We start from the raw sequence: 11,735 nt of genomic DNA, 5'->3' as shown, positions 1-11,735 counted from the left end.
ACATCAATACAATTAAAAGCATAAAAATAGAAGTGGTGTCCTTCTATCAGTGTACCCCTGCGGGACCCCCTCACGTGGTTTATAACATTCTGGCCGTATTAATCACTACACTTTGTTAAAGGAATACCCTTGGGACAATACATATTTATACATTGTATATTTGATGAAACAGTACTGTTCTATGTATTGTATTGTGTTTGTTACAGTGATCCAATTTTACTGTGACTCTGATGAACTCATGTGTGTAATATCCGATTAGCGCTGTGAGCTATACTAATACATCTATCTATGTTACTATTGAAAGTAAGTGAGCTTTCTTGTATATCTTTGGCAGCTTTTTGGATATCTATCAGCGCCCATTTTTTAAATTTTTGTATGACACCAATAGCTGTTTTCATTCCGGACAATGTTCATTGATGTATTCTGCACGAGGCTGGATGCGATCACACACTGACACATCAGCTGAGCGGCAGAAGGACTCTTACTCTCTCCCATCTGTTATAATGATCTTGTGCACCCAGCCAGGTCAATGTCATAGTCATGTGTAAGCATCAGGAGGGAGGCAAGGACCATAAGACGTTTATATTGTGCATACCCACAAAAAATGCCTACACAAATGTTTGTATATATGTTTTTGACTTGTGCATACTGCCTACTCTCCAGCATCCTGTCCCAGACTGGCCTCAATGATGCGATTCATGGCGAAGTATGGACTTGTGTCCCCTTATACCTGGAGGTGGAGTTTTCACGTAATTGCAACAAAACAAAACAAAACTAGACATTGATGCACCTTTGAGGTGGCGTATCTCTTGTGGTACAGGAGGGCGGGGCAGTGATGATTACTATCAGCAGCACTATCTAGCCATTTTCTAGCCACTTCACTGCTGCTACATGCACTAGCTATTTATCTGGTAGGAGTATTTTCAGTTTACACAAAGTGTTTTATAAATAAAATAGTGTTATTTATATAAAATAACAGTATTGCACTATATTGCCCTCTTTCTTTTACCTATGGATATTTTGTATGGATATGGGCTTTACAATGTTATCATGTTGGAGCTATAGATAAAATTTACTTCAAGAAAGGACCACCAGTTGTGTTAGTTAATTTGGTAAAGTAGCAGCCAATCAGAACATGAAACACAATCATCAAGCCACAGGATCGGATGGACTGTACAATTTGTATCTTTTCGTTTTTTATGTGCAGCTCTAATTTGTATAGCTTTATGCACACGTTCTGTCCTTATTGTCACCACAGAAATAGATATGTCTGCGGTTGTGGCATTGATATCAGATGCACAAATTCAGTTAACACCTGCACTCCTCTATTTGATGACACTATCTGTACTATCTGACTGCCATTGCTCCATAGCAATGCAGCTGATTAGTAAATTGCTGGTGAATGATTTTAAATTTTAACTCAAAGTATCCCAAATCCAGTCCACAGATACTCCTGACAGTGCATGTTTTCATTATCTCCTTGCTGGAGCACAGGTGTATTCATTACAGACTGACATATTATGTATAATATGATTCACAGGTGGTATAATTATTTCACTTCTAATTCGGTGAACCCTGCAAAATATGCACTGTTAGGGGTCCCTGAAAACTGGATTTGGGAAACACTGTTTTAGCTCCACAGACACATGTTAAGTAGAAGGTACAATGCTTTAGTGTATGGTGTTATAATGTGCTTAAAATTTAAATCCTCACTCTGAAACCACCACTAAAGAGGTCACACCTGGAGCAGACTCCTGCCACTCAGAAGATTGTGTCTTATAAGAAATAATTAGTTGTCTGTCACACAACATAAAAAGTAATTGATGGAAGAGGCATACATTTTGTTAGTCCCAAACTGTACACACCCTGGGATACACACACAATTCCAGTTATGTACATTACAAAATAAACATACATATAGTTATATAACAATTATGTTGAAAATACAAAACATTAACTATATTTACTACCCATGCTATTATTATAGCTAGCTCAATATAATTATGAGAAAAGAATATCTATGTTATGTTTAAGAATAGAGTTATGGTATATTCTCAGGACCCATTAATAGAACTGTCGGACAACAGGTCAATAAATGGCTTGTAAAAAAGATCAGCATTCCAGCACTCCTCTTTCATTGATGTTACAGAGGAATTTCTTTTTTTTCGGGAGAGGGGTGTAAGGAATTTTTTTTAAAAAAAAAAAAAAAAAGTCAGTAAAACATGTTACAAATTGTCGGTTTTTGGGTAACAGTTTGTTAAGAATAAGTGAGCGCAGTTCTTCCATTTTATGGTTTTATTTCTATTTTCGAATGTCAATTTAATATCACTATTTTTATTCAAGAAGCATTGTGTCTTTTTCTCATATTAAATCCCATTTAGTAACTTTCTGTGTTTGTGTTCTAAAATAATTCAAGTGTATCTATTGATTTTCACTGATTTAAAAGTCCCAATCTTTCTCTCTTTGAGGCTGCGTACCATAAATGTATAATGCAGGCCCTTCATAACAGACTGTGGGAGATTAATATAAGGTTAGATCCCCTGCAGCTATCAACAGTGCAGCATTTCATCATACCTATAAGGGACACTTAAAAGATAGTACAGGTGATAGATTATAACTTTGCTATTTGCAAATCTGCCCAACAGTGAATATATATTAATCCTTTCCAACCGCCAACAGAGTAATTGCATAATCTATTAAGGTGCCCATACACAGGCATCTGTGTAGCCAAATCTGAGCACTAGACAGCCAGGTCAGAAGATGCACTATTAGCATGGTGAAGCAATGACTGCATACACAGGCAGATGCTTTCTAATCATCTGCCCCAACTGATAATAATGATTATATAATAACCAGTATTTATTGATTTTTGGGGGCATATATACTCTGATTTGCAGCCTATTATATTAGATGTATAATAGTTTAATTAGCTACCAACATCACAGCATATGTGGACACATGTTTCTAGAGTAAACAACCATAAATTGCACAGTCTGCCCTCGTAGTGGATAGTCCATAACACTTATTATTTTGGTTGCTCTGCACTCTTTGTAGATCATTGTAAATATATATATTGTTTATTGTATATTGTTGATGTGGCAGTGAGATTGTTATTCATTGTCCTTAAAGTGAAGCCAGGTGGGTTATGGGTAGGGATCAGGTTTGAAGATACTGGTGAGGGGGAAGGCTAATTAGTATCCATTGTTCTCACAAGACTACTCCAGACATTTGGTATACAATCTGGCAGGGGAGTTTCTGTGGAAGTACAGCTCATCTCCACTCCCCTCTCCAACCCCCTAGTCCAGGACTCATCAATGTTTAACAAGGAGAGGCCCAGGGGTTTGCCCAGGGTGGAGAAAGCACTGTGTAAATTTGACCCAAGATATAAGGAGCCACTCCAGGGGGGAGGTGATGTTTATTCTGGGTATTGATGGTTGGAAGCTGCAGTGTGGCTGGTGGCTCTACCAGTGAAATACATCGGCAGATCCATGGGTCGTCAAGTCTGGACAGTGAGGTGACTGCAACTCCTTAAGCTAGTGGGGTTAGGGACAGATAATGTGGTGAACCTGCCTGGCATTTATTTACTGTGTGTACATAATATCTTAATGATTGTTTTTGTTACAGTAAATGTACTGTTGTACTTTTCTTACCGAATTTGCCTGAGTGACTAATAAGAACCTTAGAAGGTACGCAGTAAGCTTCCCTGGCCTAGGAAGGCACCTGTGGGTGGCCAGCCAATGTGAAGTGGGTAGAATTGGACCAGAAAACCTGGTATCTTCACATTTTTGGTGGCAAGCAGTGGGGTCACTCAGCCCCAGGTCCTCTCTCAGTAGAGCTGCAGGGGAACTGTATCGTGATACATTCCAGGGCTCTGCAAAGCAGTTAGCACTGGAAACCAGTTAGGACACTATCCTGAACTTAATTCTAAAGGCTTTAAGGTAGACAGTGTCACGAAAAGCATTGTGGGCTTTAGGCGAGGGAAGATGCCGCCTAAATGCTGATTTGATAAGGAGAGGCGCACTTCGCCAGTGGAGAACATGTCTCAAGGAGGGGAAATCACAGTGAGGTGATCCCTGGATGTAAAATGGGTGTGAGTTCTGGGAAGAAGAGAGCAGATCACAACCTAGTTTTGAAAAAGTTGCCAAAGGAAGGGATGAAGCAGTCCAGTGCACCCAGGGGAAGGGATTTCTGGGATGAAGGACTGTGAAAGTGTCTGCAGGATGGGGATATGGATGTGTTGCACCACCCCACCACAATGCAGCACATTTTGGATTATTGGGATGAGGAGTGCCCAAAGATTATTTTGTGGAAAGGAGCCAGTCTACAGGATAAATTGGAGAACTTGTTGGATGAGTTCCTAATGTTGAAAGAGGAAGCAACTGCCTGATATTTTCGGGATGAACCAGAATGGGATGAGTTTACAAATGAAGTTATTTGTAGTATGTGGAATCTGGCCAAGGGAAAATCCAGTTACAACAATAATCAGCAGTACAAACAAGGCGAAAATGGACTGTTACAGCACAGGGACATGCCTGATGAATCCCCTGCAAATGTACTACTACTAATAGAATCTATCCCATTAGCAGATTCGACAGATCCACTAGAGACAATCAGTATGGAGGAGCTGCTAGTGGAATGCCAGATCCGGGGTGCACCATACCTGTACTGCACGCACAGGGATATCCTCAAACGTCTGTTAAAAGATCAGGAGAATCCCATCAATGCCTTCAGTGTCTATAGGAAATGGATGCTCACTTTAGGTCCCCACATACCTCTCTGGGAACAAATGCAATGTCTGAAACAGAGTTTTGAAGTAGCAGAGGACAAGGTATGGCGACAAGGACTTACTGACACTGAAATGTGGCAGTATCAGTGTTAACGAATGAATACTGAAAAATGTCAATTACAATATCTTTTGTCACATTCTAAAACAGGGGCTGCTCAGTCTGTTAATCAGGGGGAGGTCCATCCCAGTAGATTATACACAGTTGCCCAAGCTACTATCGTGGGGAAGGCTGGAGAAGAACTGCTTGGTGAGGATGTTGTTCCTCTGACTACTCATTGGCACATGAGACTGTGTCTGAGTTAGAACAGAATTGCAGAAAAGGCCAGTTTCCCACTCTGGTTGTGCCTAAAAATGTCTAATGAAGTAACTTAACATAGGATACCACACGTGTGCTCTCCAGTGCAAATGATGTACAGCTGTACCCAATTGTGACAGAAGAGAAAACATAAACTTGCTCAACATATGATCTCAGCAGAAATCATGATTACAGACTGTATGACAAAATTAATGGGAGAGGATAAAGGAATTATCATGTCAGGGCCCATTCATCATCAAAATCATCATTTATTTATATAGCACCAGCAGATTCCGTAGCACTTTATAATTGGGACAGTAATAAAACAATACTGGGTAATACATACACACAGAGAGGTAAGAGGGTCCTGCTTGCAAGCTTACAATCTATGGGACAATGGTTTGATACACAAGGTTAAGTGCTACATCATATTGAATATTTGTCCAGCTAGAATGCAAAGGTTATAAAATATTTAGTGGGCTGTATGATCAGTCACACAATATGTTGATCAGAGGGTTGTTGTCTTGTGCTAGTTGTGTAGAGGGTGGTAATAGGGTAAACTAGGGCAATTAAGGAATTAAGGTAAAGGAATATTATAAGCTTGTCTGAAGAGGTGGGTTTTCAGAGATTGCTTGATGGTTTGAAAACTAGAGGAAAGTCTTGTGGTGCGAGCAAGTGAATTCCATAAAGTGGCCTTGTATGTTAGTAGAAGAATTTGATATTGGATTGTTTGAGAAACAAGCAACCAATGTAGAGACTGACAGAGTGACTCAGCAGACAAAAAACGTTTTGCAAGGAAAATCAATCTAGCCGCTGCGTGCAAAATAGATTGTAGGAGCTCAAGTCTGATTTTGTGAAGACCAGTAAGGAGGGAATTACAATAGTCGATGCGGGAGATGATGAGTGCATAAATTATAGTTTTTGCTGTCTCTTGAGTGAGATATGTATGTATTCTGGAAATGTTTTTTAGATGTATGCAGAATGATGTAAATATAGAGTTGATGTGGGGAACAAAGGATAGTTGCGAGTCAAGGATTACACTTAGGCAGCAAGCTTGCGGGGTGGGATTTATGGTCATGTTACCAACAGGAATAGAAATGTCAGGCAGGAAGCTTCTATTGTTGGGTGGGAATATTATCTGTTTTTGAAAGATTGAGTTTGAGTTGGCGAGAGGACCTCCAAGATGAAATGGCAAAAAGACAGTCAGTAACGCGAGACAACACAGCTGGTAAGAGATCAGGAGAGGATAGATAAATTTGTGTCTCATCTGCATAGAGATGATACTGAAATCCAAAGGAGCTTATTAGTTTTCCAAGAGAAGTGGTGTAGATAGAGAATAGCAGAGGACCTAGGACTGAGCCTTGTGGTACTCCAACTGATAAAGAAGCGGAGTGGAGGTTGTTCAGAGAAATTAACACTGAAACAGCAATTAGAGAGGTAGGATGAGAACCAGAATAGAATAGTACCTTAAAGACTTACGGATTATATCGTCTGTATGAAGAGAGAGTGGTCAACAGTGTTGAATGCAGCAGAGAGATCCAGGAGAATTAGAAGAGAGTAATCACCTTTAGTTTTAGCTGTGATCAGATCATAGTAGAGTGTAGTCACTGTGGAGTGTTGAGAGTGAAAGCCTGATTGAAGAGGATCCAATAGGTTGTTTGCAGAAAATAAACGTGTGAGGCGAGTATAGGCAATTCTCTCATGAAGTTTGGAGGGGCATGGGAGCTGAGAGATGGGGCGGTAATTTGAGAGAGAGCTTGGGTCTGAATTTTGCTTTTTTAGAATAGGAGTAATCCCTGCGTGCTTGAATAGTGATGGAAAGATACCACTAGAGAGAAATAGATTACAGATTTTAGTTAGAGGTGGAATGAGCACACAAGACAAGGACCTACCAATTTGTGAGGGTATGGGATCAAGAGGACAGGAGGTAGAGTAGGAAGATAAGAAGAAAGTAGAAATATCCCCTTCATTTGTGGGATCAAATGAAGAGAGGGTGTCAGAGGGTGCTGGGAAGGAAATGAGTCGACTGCTAGTCGAGGGAGATGATACCATTTCAAGTCTGATCTTATCAATCTTGTCCTTGAAATAGGAAGCAAGATCCTGGGCACTGATGGTAGTCTGAGGGTTTGGGGTGGAAGGATTGAGAAGAGATTTAAATGTGTTAAAAAGGCGCTTGCAGTCAGAAGCCTGAGCATAGATGAGAGATTGGAAAGTATGTTTGTTTAGCAGTGTCCAGAGCATTTCGATAGGAGTGGTAGATAGCAGTATATGTGCTGAAATCAATAGAGGTACAAGATTTACGCCAGTGACGTTCAGCTTTAGGAGAAAGTTTTTGTAGATTTCGTGTTACATTAGTGTGCCATGGTTGACAACGAAGTCTACACGGAGTATGAAGAGTCACTGGAGCCACTTAATCAAGGGCAGGTGCTAGGGTATGGTGAAAATGAGGAACTGCCATATCAGGGGAGGAGAATGTAGAAATTGGGGAGAGAAGGTGTTGGAGAGAGGTGGAAAACTGTTGAAAATCAAGTTAATATCCCTACAGGTATGAAAGGGCTTTAAAGAGTTTGACAGCAGGGAGGTTAAAAGTTGAACTGAGAGTGAACAAATAACTAATAAGTTGATGATCCGAGAGGGGGAAAGGAGTGTTAAGGAAATTAGAAACTGAGCATAGTGTAGAGAAAACAAGATCAAGACAGTGGCCATCCTGATGAGAAGCGGATTCAATCCACTGGGAGAGGTCAAGTGAGAAGGTTAGAGAGGTCAGTTTTGAAGCAGTATTGAAAAGTGGATTAGCAATAGCGATGTTGAAATCACCCATGATGACAGTGGGATGTCAGAAGATATGAATGTGAGGGAACCATGCAGAGAAATGTTCAAGAAATTGTTAGTGGGGTCCAGGGGGGCGATAGATCACAGCGACACGCACAGAGAATGGGTTAAAAATCCTAACAGTATGTACTTCAAAAGATATGAACATGAGTGATGGGACATTTGGTAGAACTGTGAATGTGCACTGTGGGGAGAGAAGTAGTCCAACCCCACCTCCTTGTCTGCCTCCTGGTCTGGGGGTGTGGGCAGAGCCGGATTTAGACCTCATAGGGCCCTAGGCAGGATACTGGTTTGGTGCCCCCCCCGTGAAACAATATTAACTTTTAATAGGTTCTAGAAAAGATAGTGCAGACAATGTTATACCAATAAATATTAACTTTTAATTAAATCCTTACATAAAGCAGAGTGCAAATAATGTTGTATATAGCTTTAAATGCTAAGAATTCTTACCCCAAACTTTTTTTTGTAACTATACACTTGACATAAAACATACTGCAAACTATCTTCTATTCCAATTTTTGCTGTTAAATAGAATATATTAACTTTAAACGTCTGATATCAGAGACATGCTCCACCCATGATTTCGCACTATATAAAGACTTGTAGTGTAATCAGGGGAATAGGTACTATCTCCTGGGTGAGCAGCAGCAGTAAACCACACAAGTCCAGACGTTTCACCATAACAACCACAGACAGTTTATTCACCAGCTTGTAAACAAAACAGAATATAATCAAAATCCTAGCCGTCTGGCTACTAGACAATACATTTAGCAAGACCCTTTTTCAGAACTACAACTTATTATTGCTCACTGCAGCAGAGTGTCTGAGGAGGCAGCTCATCTCCTCCCCAGGTCTAAGACACTGGATGCATATCCCAGCTGCCTTTTCACAGACACCTCCCATCTCTTGATCAGTCTGTTTTAAAGTACAACCGACAGGAACAGGAAGCTTCTGTCACAGACTGAAGAGTGCACATTTTTACAATAGAGATAATTCCATTTTAATAATAGGCTTTTTACAATAATCGTTTAGAATGATAACTTTTCATTACTCACATTTGCTGATGAAAAGAAAGGTTATTTCAGTCCCTGCAGGTTGATATTATTGGTCCAACTCTGCGCACTGTACCTTGATCCTCTGTATGATGTCACTTCAGTCCCTGCACGCCCAGTCCAAGCACACTGGGCCTGTGTAAGCTCTCACAGCTCCCTCCTACAAAAAATGTATTTGGGCAAATAAGTTGAAGTACAGAAGAGAAAAAAATGTCCCCTACTTTATCACTTTTGCTCCTCCTTCACACTTCCCCTTTAGTATACTGTACTCCCTTCATCATCACACTGTGCCCTCCATCATGCTTTTGCCCTTTAATCATCACACTGTGCACCCTTCACCATCACACTGTGCCCTTCATATTTTTGCTCCCCTTGTTTATTTACCCTCACACGGCCTGTTCCACATTTCTGTCATCATGCCCCTCTAATACTAATTATTGCCATCATGCCCCTCATGCCCCTCTGCTACTTATTATTGCCATCATGCCCCCTCATTTATTTAATATTGCCATCGTGCCCCCTCATATATGTAATATTGCCATCATGCCCCCTCATATATTTAATATAGTCATCATGCCTCCTCATATATTTAATATTGCCATCATGCCCCCTCATATATTTAATATTGCCATCATGCCCCCTCATATACTTAATATTGCCATCATGCCCCCTCCCTTAATACCTGTTTCAAACTTCTCTGACATGGCCCCACAGTTAGTTAACTTACCTTCTATTGTTTACTTCTTTGTCCGATGTCGCGCTGCCGCTGCTCCTCCTCTCTGATCAGCCACTGCTCCTCGCCGACTTCTTGTTGAAAACCACGACGGGAGTGACGTCATCACGCCCAACGTCATTTTCATGAGGAGAGGAGAGGAGACTGCCGGGTCCCGCCAGTCAGCTGACTTCTTTTTTTTTTTTTTTTTAACTTTATTTTTGCCGTTATGCCGGCGGACAGAGGGGGATGGCCTTGCCTACCCCACTCACCGTCGGCTCTGACAGGGCCCTCTAGGTCCCGCTGGGCCCTAGGCAGTTGCCTAGGGTGCCTAGCGGGAAATCCGGCCCTGGGTGTGGGTGAAATGGAGGTCACCATGTGAAAGGGCTGCAGGTGAGGCAATATCTGATTGCGTGAGCCATGTTTTTGCTATTGCCAGAAGGTTGAGGATGTTTGAGAGGAAGAGGTTGTGTATGGAGGTAAGTTTGTTACAATCACAGCGTACATTCCAAAGGGCACATTCAAAGGACTTTGAAAGAGATGGGAGACAGGTGATGTGTTTGAAGTTTGCTGGATTTCTGTAGCGTTCAGATATATGTGTGTGGGAGAAGTGAGGGGAACCTGGATTAGGTGATGTATCACCAGCTAATAGAAGCAGGGAGGAAGAAAGATAAGAAAGATGATTGTAAGATGTGTTTCTGGTGACAGGGTGAAGCTGTTATAACTATTGAATTTAAATAGGACAACAGTTCACGAGTGTTAACTGGAGGTAAGTGAAGTAATGAAGGGGCAATGTGGACAGAGGTCTGTGTTGCAGGAAGGGTGAAGGAAAATATAGTTCTGAAGATAATGCCATGACAGGAAAGCAAGAAAAATTATTTGGCAAACATTGGTATTTAGAAGGCAAATAGCAACACATTCAGGAACTAAAAGAATTAACTAGTTGTGATGTATTGTGCAATCAGAAGTAGCAGAGTAAAGATGCAGCAGATATAGATTATTTCAAGATGTCTTCAATAGTTGTTCAATGTTTGTTCAACTGTATTGTTTAACTGTATTTTCTAAATACTTTGTGAGAAAAACACTTAGGGGTATATTTACTAAACTGCGGGTTTGAAAAAGTGGAGATGTTGCCTATAGCAACCAATCAGATTCTAGTTGTCATTTTGTAGAATGCACTAAATAAATGACAGCTATAATCTGATTGGTTGCTATAGGCAACATCTCCACTTTTTCAAACCCGCAGTTTAGTAAATATACCCGTTAGTGTAGAAAACACACGTCTGCCCCCCACATACGTCTCCCCCAGACTAAATGGTAAGTTATAGTGAGGCTGATTTCAAAATAAGTTACACCTGTGGTAATTGGATAGCTGACCAGAGAAGGGAGGGGGGAACTATTGGGCTTACTCAGGCTATATGAGAGCCAGACCAGAGATATAAAATTGGTTCAGTGAGCAGCAACTAAACACAGATTAAGCAAGTAACAAAGTCCTAATACATACTTTAAAAAAAAATACAGACACTGTTGTAGAGCTGAGAATAAGAGAAGGTGAGATGAGATATTCAGTTCTTGCACATACCTGGGAATAGAACAGATGATGGGGTCCTACTCCTACACCTTTCCCTATGCGGAATTGGTAGATGAGGAGATGTTGACAGAGTGAGTGTCTGAGAGGGCACTGGCACAGCACGAATGACTAGCCCCACAAGCTTTGAAGCATCGCACTCCAGCTCCAAATCTGGGGACCCAGGACTCCTTACCAGAGGCCTGCACTGTCCCATCCACTCTGGTTTGCAGCCAGGACGACATTTCTGAGTCCAATGAGGATTCACACTACCCTGATGCGACGGAAGTAGTGCAACAGTTGGATGTGGTAGCAGGGGACGGGAGATGCACTCCAACATACATATAGGGGCGTCCACAAGTTGTTTGGGAAGGGGACAGAGGATTCCCCAGCATCAAAGAATTAATGGAGCCCCCACTTCTGCCTGCCACTGGGCAGTTGTCCCTTGAGTGTTTGGGGGAGGGGGTTTGGATCCTTGCCAGAAACAACCG

At 41.3% G+C, this 11,735-nt stretch overlaps 1 long non-coding RNA gene across 1 annotated transcript; it reads right to left on the bottom strand.

Moving 5' to 3' along the window:
- Positions 1-8,968: 8,968 nt before the first annotated feature.
- LOC142160453 (uncharacterized) lies at positions 8,969-9,812 on the bottom strand. Its single transcript, XR_012693232.1, has 2 exons — positions 9,693-9,812; positions 8,969-9,125 (listed from the first exon to the last, which is right to left on the bottom strand). It is a non-coding gene; the product is annotated as an uncharacterized LOC142160453 (long non-coding RNA).
- Positions 9,813-11,735: the final 1,923 nt, after the last annotated feature.

The sequence above is a fragment of the Mixophyes fleayi genome, chromosome 6, assembly GCF_038048845.1.
Source record: "Mixophyes fleayi isolate aMixFle1 chromosome 6, aMixFle1.hap1, whole genome shotgun sequence".
NCBI lineage: Eukaryota > Metazoa > Chordata > Amphibia > Anura > Limnodynastidae > Mixophyes > Mixophyes fleayi.
This window is presented reverse-complemented; position numbering and strand designations above follow the sequence as displayed.